Genomic DNA, 15,410 nt, shown 5'->3' on the forward strand with positions numbered 1-15,410 from the left:
GGAACAGGAACTTGGTGATGGTGCTTGTCAAACTGTGATGCCCGGAAGAACCACCTGTGGATTGTGCTGAGATGTGGCTTATGGTTGAGTGGGCTGCGAGGAGCTGGGGGTCCCCTCTTCTTTTTTCTTGTTTATGTATGTGAAAGGCAGAAAGACACAGAGGAGGTGGGGGGAGAGAGAGAGAGAGAGAGAGAGAGAGAGAGAGATCGATCCTCTGTCTTCCGGTTCACTCAGCAAATGGCTTCAACAGCTGGGGCTGGACCAGGCTGAAGCCAGCAGCCAGGAGCCCCATCTGGGTCTTCCACATTGGAGGCAGGAGCCCCAGCACTTGGGCCATCTTGTGCTGACTTTCCAGGTGCATTAGCAGGGAGCTAGATCAGAAGCGGAGCAATCAGGACTCGAACCAGCGCTCCAGTGGGGGATGCTGGCCTTGCAAGCAGAGGCTCAGCCCGCTGTGCCACCCAGCCAGCCGTGAGAGTCCCTATTTCTGACGCCCTCCCAGTCATGCCGATGCTGCTGTACTTGGGGTGTGTGCTTTTAAGTTTTAGCGTCTTAGTCTACATTAGCTTTTTGTTACTCCAATGAAATGCCAAACTTTGTAAAGAGAGAAGGTTCATTCGGCTGACAGTTTGGGACGTTCAAGGCCACAGTGGGCAGCACCACTGGTTTAGCCTCGGGAGGGTGGCAGAGGGCAGTGGTGGGGCGTGTGTGGAGGGAGGAGCCCAGAATGAGCCAGGACGTGGGGTCGTGCTTTGGAACTGGGTGAGGAGGACAGGGCTCCCCCATCCTCTTCCTCCAAGGAGCCCTCCTGGACCTTCCCAGCTGCTCCCAGTGTAGCTCTGCACTTTTTCTCATGACGAGTGATGGCCTCTCCCTGGGCGTTTCAGCATCATTGATGACTGCCCGTCTCACTCGGCTGGGCCGTGAGCTGAACGCAGAGGGCACCGTGTCTGTGTGTGTTGATCAGTGGTTCCGGTGCCAACCTGGGAGCCTGGCTGATGATGGGCGGTCAGCGCCGGCTCGTATTTGGAGGCAGGGGGAAGGCAGGACCCAGGATGCGTTGGCTCTTATTACTGTCCTCGTCGTTGTGGTCAAAGCTCTGGTGAGGATGTGAGCGAGGAGATGCAGATGGGTTGGGATGGTGGAAGAGGCCAGAGCTAGGCTAGCACCTCTCTTTACACCTAGGTGGAAGGTAGGATGGGGAGCAGTGAGGGGTGGCACCTCGGGGGCCACCTGGAGTGTCCCAGTCTCGATGGGCCTCGCCCTTCACGGGGGACAGAATGGAATCTGGGGCAAAGCCTGCATTTCAAGACCCTGCCAGCTTGCAAGGAAGTGAGTGAGAGTCAACCAAAACCCAACCAAGCTTTACTTACTATTTATTGTGAGTCTGTTTGAGAGATAGATGCCAAGAGAGAATGCACATAGTTGTCCCATCTGCTCATCTACTCCCGACACGGTCACAAGGGCCGGAATGGGACCAAGCCAAAGTCAAGAGCCTAGAACTCACTCTGGGTCTCCCACTTGGGTGCAGGGACCCAGGGACCGGAACCAACACCTGCTGCCTCCCAAGGCACACATCAACAGGAAGCTGGAATGAAAAGCGGAGCTGGGGGCGCAAGCCCAGGGATGCCAGTCTGGGATGCGAGCATTGTAACCACCCAAATGCCCGTCCCCAGATCTCAGCCATTCCTGGGGAACAGCAGGCACAGGGAGGGAGGGCAGAGCACCCGCCGGGAGTCACTCGCGTCCACACCAGACTTGAACCTCCAGTGGCCAGCGGCCTCTGAGGGTGACCTTGCCTGAGTCACAGACCACCTGTGCTGACAATTGAGGGTCCCACCTCGTGGGGCATCATGGAGATGGTGCGGTCAGTGCACCTGTAGCACCAGACGTGGGCAAACGTGCAGTGAGCTGTGGGACCGAGCGTCAGAGCCAGTCCTGAGCCACAGAGGACACCTTGGGGGTGCAGAGTAAGAAGTCAATGAAAGCCAGATGGGGTCACACAGTAACCCCAAGCTTAGGGTGGGCCAAACGGGGCCAGCGTGTGGCACAGCGGCTGAAGCTGCCTCCTGCATCTTCACTTCAGCTTCCCACCCAGCTCATAAGCCTGGGAAAGCATGGGAGGATGGCCCAGTGTCTGAGCCCCTGCTACTCCCATGGGAGACCCGGCTGGAATTCCAGGCTCCTGGTTTCGGCCTAGTCCAGCCCCGGGTTTTGCAGCCATTTGGGGAGTGAATCAGCAGATAGAAGACTTCTTTCTTCCTTTTTTTTTTTTTTTTTTTTTTTAAGGTTTGTTTATTTATTTGAAAGTCAGAGGTTACATAAAGAGAGGAGAAGCAGAGAGACAGAGAGAGAGGTCTTCCATCCGCTGGTTCACTCCCCAGATGGCCGCAACGGCCAGAGCTGTGCCAATCCGAAGCCAGGAGCCAGAAGCTTCTTCCTGGTCTCCCACGTGGGTTCAGGGGCCCAAGGTCTTGGGCCACCTTCCACTGCTTTCCCAGGTCACAGCAGAGAGCTGGATTGGAAGTGGAGCAGCTGGGTCTTGAACCGGCGCCCATATGGGATGCCAGTGCTGCAGGCCAGGGTGTTAACCTGCTGAGCCACAGCACAGGCCGCAGAAGACTTCTTTCTTTCAAATAAATAAAACAAATCTTTAAAAAGAAAAAACAAACCATTCTGTTTCTTTTTTTCCCTAATTTAAGTATTCAAGAGGCTGCAAGAGAGAGAGGCAGATGGAGAGAGAGAGAGAGAGAGAGAGAGAGAGAGAGAGAGCACGCACTCCCATCTGTTGGTGCTCTTCCCAGATACCCACAACAGTCAAGAATGGGCTTGGTCAAAGCCAGCAGCTAGAAACTCAATCCAGGTCTCCCTTGAGTGCAGCAGCCCATTGCTGGAGCTACCACCACTTCCTCCTGGGTACACATCAGCAGGACACTGGAGGGGAGCCAGAGATGGGCATTGAAGTCCAGTATGGAACAGTATGCCTCTGTTTCCTCATCTATAAAATGGGCACAGCATTGGGACCAGTGCTGTGGTGAAGTGGGTTAAAGCCCTGGCCTGCAGCACCGGCATCTCATATGGGCGCCAATTCTAGTCCTGGCTGTTCCTCTTCCGATCCAGCTCTCTGCTGTGGCCTGGGAAAGCAGTGGAAGATGGCCCAAGTGCTTGGGCCCCTGCACCCACGTGGGAGACCTGGATGAAGCTCCTGGCTCCTGGCTTCATTTCGGACACAGTATGATCAGACACGGTGCAGGGCGCACACTGCTGACAGCACCTGTTCCCGTCCTGTCTGTGGTCTCTCAAGTGTCTTCCCCACGGGCGACTTCGGGATGTCAGAGCCCTGAGCCTGTTTCCAGGGGCTGTTCGAGGATCCGCACCCGGGGCTGCCTTGGGCTCCTCTGTCTCAGCGAGAACTAGAGGTGCCGGGGTTCTGAGGCTGCAGCGTGGCCTGGCCCTGGGGCGGGGGCAAAGCTGGGTCCTGAGGCCCCCTCTCAGCCCGCCCCTGTGTTTATACTGCCCTGTTTAGTTTAGTGCACATCTCAAGATTACCCCTCATACACAGCCTCACAATGTTTATGGAAATCCTTTATAAGCAAACGGCTTTATTTCCCGTGAGTAGCTGCAGATACAGAGCAGCGAGGCCTTTTTTACTGACACCTCGCGGGCCGCAGCCCTGCTACCCCAGCCCACCCACGCACCCACTGCTGGCCCACTCTGCCCCGTCCTGGCTCCCCAACTCCCAGCCCCCGTCCAGGGCAGGAATCCTGACAGCTCCTTTAGATGGTCTGGCTCTTTCCTCAGCTGGTGGGTTTGTTCGGGCAGGGGAGAGGCGAGAGGAGACCCACATCCCTTCCTGTGTTTGCTCCCCTCCCCTGCCCACGAGGACGTACTTGGCGCCTACAAAACGCCGGGCACTGCTCAGGGGCAGACTTGGCCGTGAGCACGGGCTCCTGGGCTGTCAGATAAGGGCCGTTCCGGTGGCAGAGCAGCCCCCGGATTGCAGGCATGGAAATACCATTGCTCCTGAGGGTGACACCTGCTTTGAGGACGGTGGCATCAAATGAAGCGGTTAAGGGTTGAGGGGACAGGACAGCCATGTCATCGGGGAAGGAGGATGGCCCAAGTGCTTGGGTCCCTGCCACCATGTGGAAGACCTGGACAGAGTTCCAGGATCCTGGCTTCAGCTGGGCCCAGCTCTGGCTGTTGTGGACATTTTAGGACTGAACCAGTAGGTGTGGAAGATTCTCTCTCTCTCTCTCTCTCTCTCTCTCTCTGATGCCCTTTCCCTTTCAAACAAATACATCCTTTTATTAAAAATGAAGGGATACCTCCAAGTTACAGGAGCAGGTGGAATGATGAAGTCCTGTGCACTGCCAACAGCAGGGAGCCCTCGCCTTCCCAGTGCCCAGAAGACACGAGGGGTGGTGGGCGTTGTGGTGCTGCACGGGGACACCCATGTCTCATATCAGAGTGCCGGGGATCGAGTCCCACCTCCACTTCAGATCCAGCTTCCTGCTAATGCACCCTGGGAGGCAGCAGGTGATGGCCCAAGTGCTTGGGCCCCTGTCACCCAAGTGGGACGCCTGGATGGGGTTCCTGGCTCCTGGCTTCAGCCTCACCCAGCGCTGGCTGTTGTGGGCAATTGGGGAGTGAACCAGCAGATGGAAGATCTCTCTCTCTCTCTCTTTCTCTCTCTCTCTCGCTCTGCCTTTTAAATAAGTAAAAAGCAATCAATTACAAGAAATGAGGGGGGAGTGGTTATCAGAAAATGGCAAGACTGTAGGAGAAGAGCCAGCCCCAGGAGTTGTGGCCTTTAGTAGGGGGACACAGTTGTGGCAGACCGTGGCCACCAAGGAATCAGTGGCCTACTCTCACTGCCCTTGGCCCTCCCATCCCCCACACCTGCCCTCCCCCAGCACTGGCCAAACCCAACCAAGAGCCAGATGTCTTGGGGACCAGTGGACACAGTCCCCACAGGTCAGCCTGGAGCACGGAACAGGGAAGAGACAAATTACTGGATTGGGGGAGGGGCAAACAGAACACCCGGCACTCGGGACGTGCACGGAGCCAGCCCTGGCTGCTGAACAGACCCCAGTTCCTGCCACTCATGCTACCCCTGCCGGAGGTTGTTTACGTCGGACCCTTCTACAAGGCCCACGTAAAGTATTTTCCACACTTTCACAACTCACAAACCCCACGAAGCTGAGATGTGTTAGCCAGTAAGCTGCGTGGCCGAGCCCGGCGGGGATCTGCTGTCGGCTGGCGTCAGGACAGTAGGCGCATCTCCAGGCCTGCACAGCGCCTGGCGCCGGAGCCGGTGATCTGAGTGTGTCGAATATGCCAAGCATGGTTCTAGCCTTTTCCACTTAGTAGTGGCACTTACCCTCTGAAAAGATGTGTAGTGCATATGTCATTATTCCCATTGATAGATAGGCAAGTGAGGCCCACAGGGAGCTGAGGCCACTTGAGCTGGGCCACACGGCCGGCAGAGAGTAGAGGCAGGAGCCAAATCTGATTCCAGAGACCACCCTACCCCTCCGAGACACCAGTTCCATACATGAAGAATTTCCTTGGAGAAACAGGTTAGGGCACAGTAGACAGGTGTGACATTTGGTGCTCAGTATCTGAGTGGGTTTTTCTTTTTTAATATTGTTTTTATTTATTTGAAAGAGAGCTTCCGTCCACTGGTTCATGCACCAAATAGCCACAGCAGCCAGGGCTGGATGAGGCTGAAGCCAGGAGCCTAGAACTCCATCCAGATCTCCCTTGTGGGTGGCAGGCATCCAGGCACTTCGGTCATCCTCCACTGCTTTCCCAGGCACTTTAGCAGGGAGTTGGCTTGAAACTGGAGTAGCCAGAACTCGAATTGGCTCTCTGATATAGGATTGGGTGTTACAGGTGCTACAAAGCCAGCCTCAGATGAGTGGCGCTTGGGGCTGGTGTTGTGGCACAGCTGGTTAAGCTGCCTCCTATGATACCGGTATCCCCTGTGAGCAGTGACTGCTCCACTTTGACCCAGCTTCTCGCTAATGCACCTGGGAAAACAGCAGAGGACGGCCCAAGTACTTGGGCCCCTGCTACCCACAAGGGAGACCTGGATGGAGCTCCTGGCTTTGGCTTGGCCCAGCCCCAGCTGTTGTGGCCTTTTGGGGAGTGAACCAGAAGATGGAAGATTCTCTTTTTCTCTCTGCCTTTCAAATAAATAAATCTTTTTTTTTTTAAAGCGAGTTTTCCTGAACATCAGTGGAGGTCTTCAGTGCAGGCTGGAGTGCACTTGTGATGCACGAGTACCCCCAAAACCTGTAGTTTGGGGTACCTGCTAGGTGCTCAGCACTATGCTTGGGATACAAGTTTGCATAAGGAAGATGTGGCCCCTTCTCTGATGGTACCTACGGCTTGGAGAAGGAGAGAAATCGTGGCGGAACAGTCTCACAAAGCGATCAGTGCTAGTGGACAGGGGTCAGCTCTGCAAGGGCCACGTGTGAGGGCACTGACAGAGTCCCGGAGGAAGGGGAGGCCAGGCTGTAGCCGACGCCTGAGCCGGGGTGAAGTGAGAGTCGTTAGGGCCGAGCATGCCAGGCAGGCAGCACAGCTGGTGCCAAGGTCCTGTGGTAAGGGGCGGGGAGGAGGGGGACCCTGTGACTCGAGGGAGGGTCGGGAAGATCTCGGCAAAGGCTCATCTCAGTCCCATGAGCGCAGGGAGGGACCGAGCCCAGGGATCTCTGTCCCAGGGAGAGGGGAAGGCGAGGCCAGGCAGGAGCCTCGCCGGAGGACCGGGGGGCAGGAGGAGGCTGGGGCGGCCGGAAGGGAGTGGGGAGGAGCGTGAGAGAGCACACGAGGCCAGGGAGGAAGCAAGGGACTCACCACACGGGTGCCAGGCCTGGGGAGGCCTCGGGCTTAGCTCCTTGGCCTCAGCGCCGTTCCACAGAAACCAGGGCCTTCCCCATCTCCTGGCCCTCAAAGGCCCTGCCGTGGCCCTGGACCCTCTCCCACTGCCCCACGCTCCTCCTCAAAGGCTCCTGTGCCCCCCTCCCGTCTCCGAGCCCTCGGCCTCCACTCTCTGTGGAAACAGCCCTTGCAGCATCGCCCAGAGCCTCCCCAGCCTCCCGCACACCAGCTGGCATCTTCTGGCTGCCTGTCTTGATCTCTGAGAAGTGCGGACAAGTCCCGCCCCTCCGTTGACCACTCTCGCCCTGGGCGCTCCTCTGACCCTGCCACAGCTCCCGCCTCTGACACACTCCCCCATGCCCCTAGGAGGGGCACCTGAGCCCCCGTCACTTCTCACTCTGTACCCGTGGGGTCTGCAGCCGCAGATTTGACCAACCAGGCAACTGTGTCTGGACTGAGCACGCCCAGAGACTTTTCCTTGTTATTCCTGGACAGTTTAGAAGGTAGCTGTTTACAGGGCATCTGTATCGTTCTGGGTGTTATAAATACTCTAGAGATGGTTGGAAGTACACGGGAGGGGATGTGTGAATTCCTTGCAAATACTCTGCGATTTTGTCTAAGAGATTTGTGCACCCGTGGGTGTGGGCATCCTTGGGGGCCTTGGAACCAATCCCCCACAGACACGAAAGCACCCCTGCCCTTTCTCCCCAGAGGAACGCACGTTCCTGCAGCTCCTAAACATCTAAGAACCAGCGTTTCCCAAGCTCTGTCTCACCTGAGACACAGCCTGCAAAGCCCAACAGCCTTCAGGAGACATCCCAGAGGGTTCACCTGATTGACAGTAGTAGCTGTGCACCTGCTGAGCGCCACGCCCCACCCTAAATGTTGGGACTCCGAAGAGAAAGAAGGGGCAGGCGTATGACCCAGAGGCCAAGATGCCCGTGTCCCACTAATACAGACACTGGGATGCAGCAGCTCAAGTAATTGGGTTCCTGCCATCCACATGGGGAACCTGAATTGAGTGCCTGGCTTTGGCCCAGCCAGTCCCAGCCATTGGGGAAGTGAATTCTCTCTCTGTCTCTCTGCCTCTCAAAAAAAAAAAAAAAAAAAAAAAAAAAGACAAGGGGAAAAAACCCTCAGCCTAGCCAATTTTTTAAAACAGAAGCAAAAGAAACAATGCAGAGCCCTAGCTGCTGTAGCTCTGGTGGAGGGGACGAGGAAACCGTGAAGGGCCCAATGCTGACACTGAAGCTGTTCTCCGAGAACAGGAGAGCAGGATGGGTGAAGGTGGCCCCCCCCGGGGGGGGAGGGGAGGGAGGCCGGCCGCGCCGGGACCCTGCTGGCTGCAGTGTGCTGTGTCCAGAGCCCATCCACAGCAGCTCAGGGAATACCTTGTAGTATTCTCAGAATGATGGGAGGCATGTGAGTATGGGTGAAACGCCCCACACCAGGCACAGGGTTGGTGCACGGCAGTTCAGGCAAAAATCATGCTTATTGGTTGATAGCAAATATTCCGTACAATAAATATGTATGAAAATGTGAGTAACTGCGGATTTCAAAACTTTTTGCACCAAAATAAACTTATCTTGTAACTCCATTTACCATGAGCGGTTGGAAGGACACTTGTATTGGATAATATTTATGACAATGGCATTTGTCATTTATCGTCCCTGTGGGGCTCTTAGCCTTACCACCTTATGTGGTGGCACACACAGGCCCTCGCTGGACCCTTTGAGTCGGGTTAGGATGAGCATGAGAGCCTCAGAGTCAGGTGGCCCCTGGGAAGGAGGGTCGCGGGGGGGGGGGGGGTCGGGGTGGGAGGCGGGGCTTTTGGACACTTTTGTAATAAGGCTTAGCTTAAAACAAACACACAGTACAGCTGTAGAAAAATATTTTCTTTGGGGCCAGCACTGTAGTACAGTGGGTTAATGCCCTGGCCTGAAGTGCCAGCATCCCATATGGGCACCAGTTCGAGACCCGGCTGCCCCACTTCTGATCCAGCTCTCTGCTGTGGCCTGGGAAAGCAGTAGAAGATGGCCCAAGTCCTTGGGCCCCTGTACCTGCGTGGGAGTCCTGGCTTCGGGTCAGCACAGCTCTGGCCACTGTGGCCAACTGGGAAGTGAACCAATGGATTGAAGACCTCTCTCTGTCTCTCTGCCTCTCCTCTCTCTGTGTAACTCTGACTTTCAAATAAATAAATAAATCTTTAAAAAAAAAGAAAATATATTTTTTTAATTTATTTATTTGAAAGTCAGAGTTATACAGAGAGAGGAGAGGCAGATAGAGAGAGAGGTCCTCCATCTGATGGTTCATTCCCCAGATGGCCACAACGGCTGGAGCTGCGCCCATCCGAAGCCAGGAGCCAGGAGCTTCCCCCAGGTCTCCCATGTGGGTGCAGTGGCCCAAGGTCTTGGGCCATCCTCTACTGCTTTCCCAGGCCATAGCAGAGAGATGGATCAGAAGAGGAGTAGCCAGGACTAGAACCGGCACACATATGGGATACCGGTGCCTCAGGCCAGGGCACTAACCCGCTGCACCACAGCGCCAGCCACATTTCCTTTCTTTATATTCTGTAAGTTTTCTTTCTTTTTTTTTTTTTTTTTCTTTTAAAACTTTTTGTTAAACGCTAACATGCACACACGCTAACCCGGGCCTACAGAGGGTCAGGGTCATCAGCATCACTGTGCCCCACCCCTCATCTTGTGACACTGGAAGTTTTCCCAGCAAGGAGAGGAGTGGAGCCGGCCTGACCTGCGGTGGCCAGGCCCTTCAGCTGGACTCCTGCCCGGGGGCCCGCCTGAGGCTGCTGGACAGTCAGCCTTTTCTTTCTTCCAGAAGTGGAAGGAGCACACTTGGAACTAAGGATGGAAGGCCCAGGACGGCGCATGCGGAGCCAGCCCCGCCTGCCCCTGAGCAGCACGGGGAGTCTGGGGCTGGGTGTCCGACCGGCAGCACCGTGGGTCTGCCTGCAGTGCTGTTCTGAGGCGTCCCGTCACCAGGCCGTGGGAACTTTTCGGCTCTATTGCCGTTTTGTGGGCTCACCACCGTCTTTGCAGCACATAAATGAATTTGTGCGAATGTGGAGATGACGGCCCCTTCGGGAAGGGGACATGGCCTCAGCTGTGAATTTCAGGAAACCGCCCCACCCCGGGGGCCGTTCTGAGCGTTGGGAGCAGAGTCCACATACCACGGCCGCCATTTTGCACAAAACTGTGATAAGCGGTTGCACACTTTAGGGTGCAGCTCAGCTGAATTTCTCCGGCTCTAATCCCAGCACTGAACTCAGTGCCTTGGAGACAAAATGTTCACTTGTCGAATGAGTGAATGATCGAACGAATGAGCAAACTGTGCAGATAAACAACCCTGACCCCACAATTCTCAAGGACATTGTGCATCTACTAGGAGAAATCTTAGATAAGCATGTGTAGTGTCGCTCACGCGATTGGGTGTTTTATGCAAATGATTTCTGAGTTTTCCAGCAGGGAATGACCAAAGCAGAGAGGAAGAAATCGGGGCGTAGAGATGTGGAGGGCCCGAGGGAAATGTCACAGCCCGCGTGGAGATGGGACAGGCCGGAGTCCGATGTGGGTCTGTCTCCGCGGACTTCTCCCCCAGCTCTCTGTGGGAAGTTAGCTTTCAGATCAGCTGGAGGGGGACCAAACGCAAGGACCGCTTTCTCCTGGCTTTAGCTCCTGCCCGCCCAGGGCTCTGTCCGCTTTGCGTTTTTCCCCTGATTCACCTGCACTCGCCGCCTTCCCCTGCGTGGCTGCCGCTGTCGCTGCTCCTGCTGGGCCCTCCCCTCTCTCTTCTTCCCTCCATCTTGCTGGCTCGTCCATCAGACCAGGGCCCCGTGCTTTGTTTACTTGAGAGTCTGAGCAGAGAAAAGGAGGCACAATCCCTCTGCACGGTAAAACAAGGGGAGAACGTTTTATGTAGCTTCGCAGGGTCAGAAGACGATTCTTTCTTGCTCTGCCCAAAATCCATTTAGGTGTTTATAGACCCAAGTTATCTCAACATCCACCGGCCGAGCTTTCCTTTCGGTGCCAATTACCGTTCTTAATTGCCTCGCTCCAATGTCACTTTTTGCATGTTGGTGGGATCCTTTGACAAGTTTATTTTCGTTTATAATTTATATTGCAAAAGACAGATATTTCTGACAGCGAACTTCCCAGGCGCTGGACTTTCAGCTCGTTCAGCTTTGCCATAATAAAAAGAAAGCTTGAGGCGCAGTTGCAGAAGTGCCTCCTTGGTGACATTTTTTTAAAGACCAAGTTTACAATAGGCACTCTCAGGAGGTAGAGGGGATTGTGTTGGTAGATAACAACAACAACAAAAATTTAAGGTAGGTTTTGGGCAGCAGTTCAGAAATATTTAAAGATCGATTCAGAATTGCTAAAACAGGGAATGAGATGGAAAGTGTTTTTAGCAGAAAAATTGTTCAATCAATTGAACCTTCGACTTGTTTTTGAAAATCTATACATTTCTCCAGTGGAGTTGCACAATACCTGAGTGCCCTGATAAGCAAGTCTACGGGATGACACGTTTAGCTTCTATAGCTACTGCCATTTCTGGGACTCTGATCCTGCAGGAGAGTCAACAAAGGAAATAAGGGGGGATTTGGGAAAAAAAAAAAAAAAACACAACTCTGGAGGCCTGGGAATTTATGCAACACTACTGTCCATTTCAGAAAGAGTGAAGACAGGAAGCCTACGGAAAGAAATCTAGAATGTGCACAGTGCTACTGTCTACAGAAGGACATTCATGGAAACGTTATCTGTAATAAAGCCAGAGCTCAGATACCCAACAGAGACTGGCTAAGTAAATTAAAGGTCCATCCCCAGAGGGAGAAAATTAGTTTGCAAACCACATTTACAAAGATTCGCTTCGCTGCAGTGGGCGAGGTTTGAGATTCACAGGCTCCCCGCTTTGGCCTGGCCCAGCCACGGTTGCTGTGGGCTTTTGGGGAGGGAACTGGCAGATGGAAGATCTCTCTCGTCATCTGTCTCTCTCTTTTTCCAAATAGAGAAAATGGACATTTCTGTTCCGTGTAATGCACAGAATTCCAAATGTTGTCTTTCTCTAACCTGCAGGGGAAGCAGCTAAACCGCTCAGATCGTTACACGAGTGACTACGAGACCGCCATTGTGCAATGTTGGAGGGGAAGGGTCAGAGGCTGGGGTGCGCTGTAGCCGGCAGGGGTCAGAAGGCTCCCCCGGAGAAGATAAGAGGGTTTGATTGTGATTTAATACTTAACGTTTCACTGGAAAGTATCCTACTGTATTAAAAAAAATAGAAGGTATTAGGTGGGTGCCAGCCTGGCCTTGAAGTCACAGCACCTGTAGGCCTGGCTTCTCAGTTCTGGCACTGTTGACATTCAGGGGATGCTTGGTTGCAGGGGGTCATTGGGTCATGGTGGGATATTTACCGTGATCCCTGGCCTCCAGCAGCTACATCGTGTGACAGCCAACAGGGTCTCCAGACGTTGCCAAATGTGCCGGGATGAGGGGAAGGGGCAGAACTGCCCTCAGCCCGTGGACAACCACTGTGGATGAGCTCGCGTGTCCGAGCTGGACCCTGAGATCTCGCCCGTGAGCTCCCTGCGCCAGTCCAGTGACCGAGTGACCAAGTGACCGAGTGACCGAGAGTCATAAAAGCCAGTAGCACAAACCGCTCAATTCCCAGTCCCCTTAGTCTTCACTTGAAGAACCTTCCGGAAAGTGCCCTTTCTGACGCTTCATCCCTGCTCCAATAAATGTTTTTTAAATTTTTTTTTTGACAGGTAGAGTCATAGACAGTGAGAGAGAGAGAGACAGAGAGAAAAGTCTTCCTTCCGTTGGTTCACTCCCCAAATGGACGCCACAGCCAGCGCTGCGCCAATCCGAAGCAGGAGCCAGGTGCTTCCTCCTGGTCTCCCATGCGGGTGCAGGGCCCAAGCACTTGGGCCATCCTCCACTGCCCTCCTGTCCACAGCAGAGAGCTGGACTGGAAGAGGAGCAACTGGGACTAGAACCCGATGCCCATATGGGATGCCGGTGCCGCAGATAGAGGATTAACCAAGTGAGCCACTGCGCCAGCCTCATCCAATAAATGTTTTTTTACTTGGTTGTGTTTCGAGTCCTTGGGTTGTAAGGGAGAAGAGTAATTGGAGTGACAAGTTCTTTCCTGCCAGTTTGGAATCGATGAGACAGGGACAAGCAGAGGGATCAAAACAGGGCGGGGTGGGGGGAGGGGAGGGTGCGTTCATCAGTTCCGTGGCAATGCTTGCAATTAGCTGACTTTGCGCCCATAACTCGTGCCAATGGCAGCCCTGGGGCGCCTGGCCCCATCACACTCAGGCCCGCTGAATTACAAGCGTGATTTCTGAGGCAATTTTCGCCATCGTCTAAACCTCTGACATTGGAACCGTGCCTTGCACACATCAAGCCTTCCCTGGGAGGTAGGCAGACACCAAATCGAAGAACGTCCACAGCCCTCCCCACCACCCCAGGCCCGTCTCGACTTCCCGAATCCAAACCCATTTCCCAGATCAGAGCGCGGCTGCTCACCCAGTCCTCGGCCCGGCTTCCCGGCAGGAATAAGCGAGACCCACGGTGGCGACACTTTGGCTGTAGCAGGTAGTGTTCCGGGGGCCCAGCCTCTCTGCTCTAACAGGTCTGAGCCTGGGATGTTGGGAACCCCACACAGGCAGGAACACTCGGAATTGTCCTTTGAGACACCATAGGCCTCGCCATGCACTTGATTGCCTTTGTTGTTGTTTTTCTTAATTGCCTACTTAAGTCGAGCTTCATCTAGGTGTGCTTTCCATACGGAAAATCCACCCCTGTTCAGCAAACTTATATGGCTGTGCAACCATCATCACCATCCAGTTTGTAACTGCCTCTTCTCCTCCCATTGTAATAAAATACATTTCACATAAAAGTGAGCTTCCGGGGAGCTCTGGCATAACAGGTTCAGTCGCCACTCACAGTGCCGGCATCCCATGTGGGCACCAGTTCACTTCCAATTCAGCTCCCTTCTAATGTATCTGAGAAAGAAGCAGAAGATGGCCCACGTCCTTGGATCCCTGCACCCACATGGGAGACCGGATGAAGCTCCTGGCTCCTGGCTTCAGCCTGGCCCAGCCCAGGCTGTTGCAGTCATTTAGGGAGTGAACCAAGCAGATGGAAGCTCTCTTGATCTCTCTCCCTCTCTCTGTAACTCTCTGCCTTTCAAATAAATAAAATACATTTTTAAAGTGATTTTAAATATACTGTTCAATAGTGTTAAATACATTCACATTCAGGCAGCTCATCTCCAAATCCCCACCCCACCCCTGCCTTTTAAATTTATTTTATTTATTTGAAAGGCAGAGTGACAAAGAGGGAGAGACAGGAAGAGTGAGAGAGCTTCCATCCACTGGTTCACTCCCCAAGCGGCTGCAACAGCTGGGGCTGGGCCAGGCCAATGCCAGGAGCCCAGAGCTCCATCTGGGTCTCCCAAGTGGGTAGCAGGGCCCTAAGCACTTGGGCCATCTTTCACTGCTTTCCCAGGCCATTAGCAAAGAGCTGGACCAGAAGTGAAGCCCAGGGTGATAATTTGTGTGGCCTGCGAATGATGTTATAAATATCCAAGTGCCTGTGGCAGAAAAGTTTCCCCATCCCTGCCTCCAATAGACACAATAAATATTTATTTGTAAAAAAAGGGATTTGGAGGGACCAGTGGTGTGTCACCACCTTCAATCCCGTGTGAGCACTGGTTCGAGTCCCGACTGCTCTGCTTCTGGTCCAGCTCCCTGCTACTGGCCTGGGAAAGCAGTGAAAGATGGCCCAAGTGCTTAGGGCCCTGCTACCTGCATGGGAGACCCAGATGGAGTTCCTGGCTCCTGGCATTGGCCTGGCCCAGCCCCTGCTGTTGCAGCCACTGGGGGAGTGAACCAGTGGATGGAATCTCTCTCCCTCCCTCTCTCTGTAATTCTGCTTTTCAAATAAACATATAATCTTAAAAAAGAAACAACTATCGACGTAACAATTCACCTGCTCTAGATTTATTGAATTTTGAGTGCTGCCTGCGGTTGCCTTGGCAGGGCCAGACCCAGAGATTTTGTGGGCCTGATTTAAGCTATGCGAGGTGATGTTACAGCACACAGACAGTAAAAAGGTTATGCACACGAAGCAAATTACCATATCCATCATCTCACATATTTATTGTCGTTCGTTTTTGTGCGTGACATCAGCTAAAAATCTCATTTGTCTGAGTCTCTTTTCGTCTCTCAAATGTGGAGCTCAATACTTATTAAACACAACTCCCCATACCCCTCCAGCCAGCCCCTGGCAACTAGCATTGTATTTTCTGTCCCCATAAATTTGACCTATTCTGGGTGTTTTCACATAGGCAGAATGACAGTATTTATTCTTTTGTGACTGGCTTATTTCACATAGCACAATGTCTTCAAGCGTCATACATCTTGTAGCACGTGTGAGAACTCTCTTTGAGGCTGAATAATACTCCATTGTACTAATATAAGTATTCCATTTTTCTCACGC

General features: G+C 53.6%; 1 long non-coding RNA gene across 2 annotated transcripts in view; it reads left to right on the forward strand.

Moving 5' to 3' along the window:
• The window catches only part of LOC149123315 (uncharacterized), a 52,266-nt gene extending 39,281 nt beyond the window's left edge, over window positions 1-12,985 (forward strand). For both annotated transcript variants that reach the window (XR_016215757.1, XR_016215754.1), the window contains exon 3: window positions 12,668-12,985. This is a non-coding gene — a long non-coding RNA (uncharacterized LOC149123315). The remainder of the gene's footprint in view (window positions 1-12,667) is intronic.
• The last annotated feature ends 2,425 nt before the right edge of the window (window positions 12,986-15,410 follow it).

This window comes from Oryctolagus cuniculus, chromosome 11 (genome assembly GCF_051225735.1).
Source record: "Oryctolagus cuniculus isolate XC-2025 breed Fujian yellow rabbit chromosome 11, ASM5122573v1, whole genome shotgun sequence".
In the NCBI taxonomy this organism is placed as follows: domain Eukaryota; kingdom Metazoa; phylum Chordata; class Mammalia; order Lagomorpha; family Leporidae; genus Oryctolagus; species Oryctolagus cuniculus.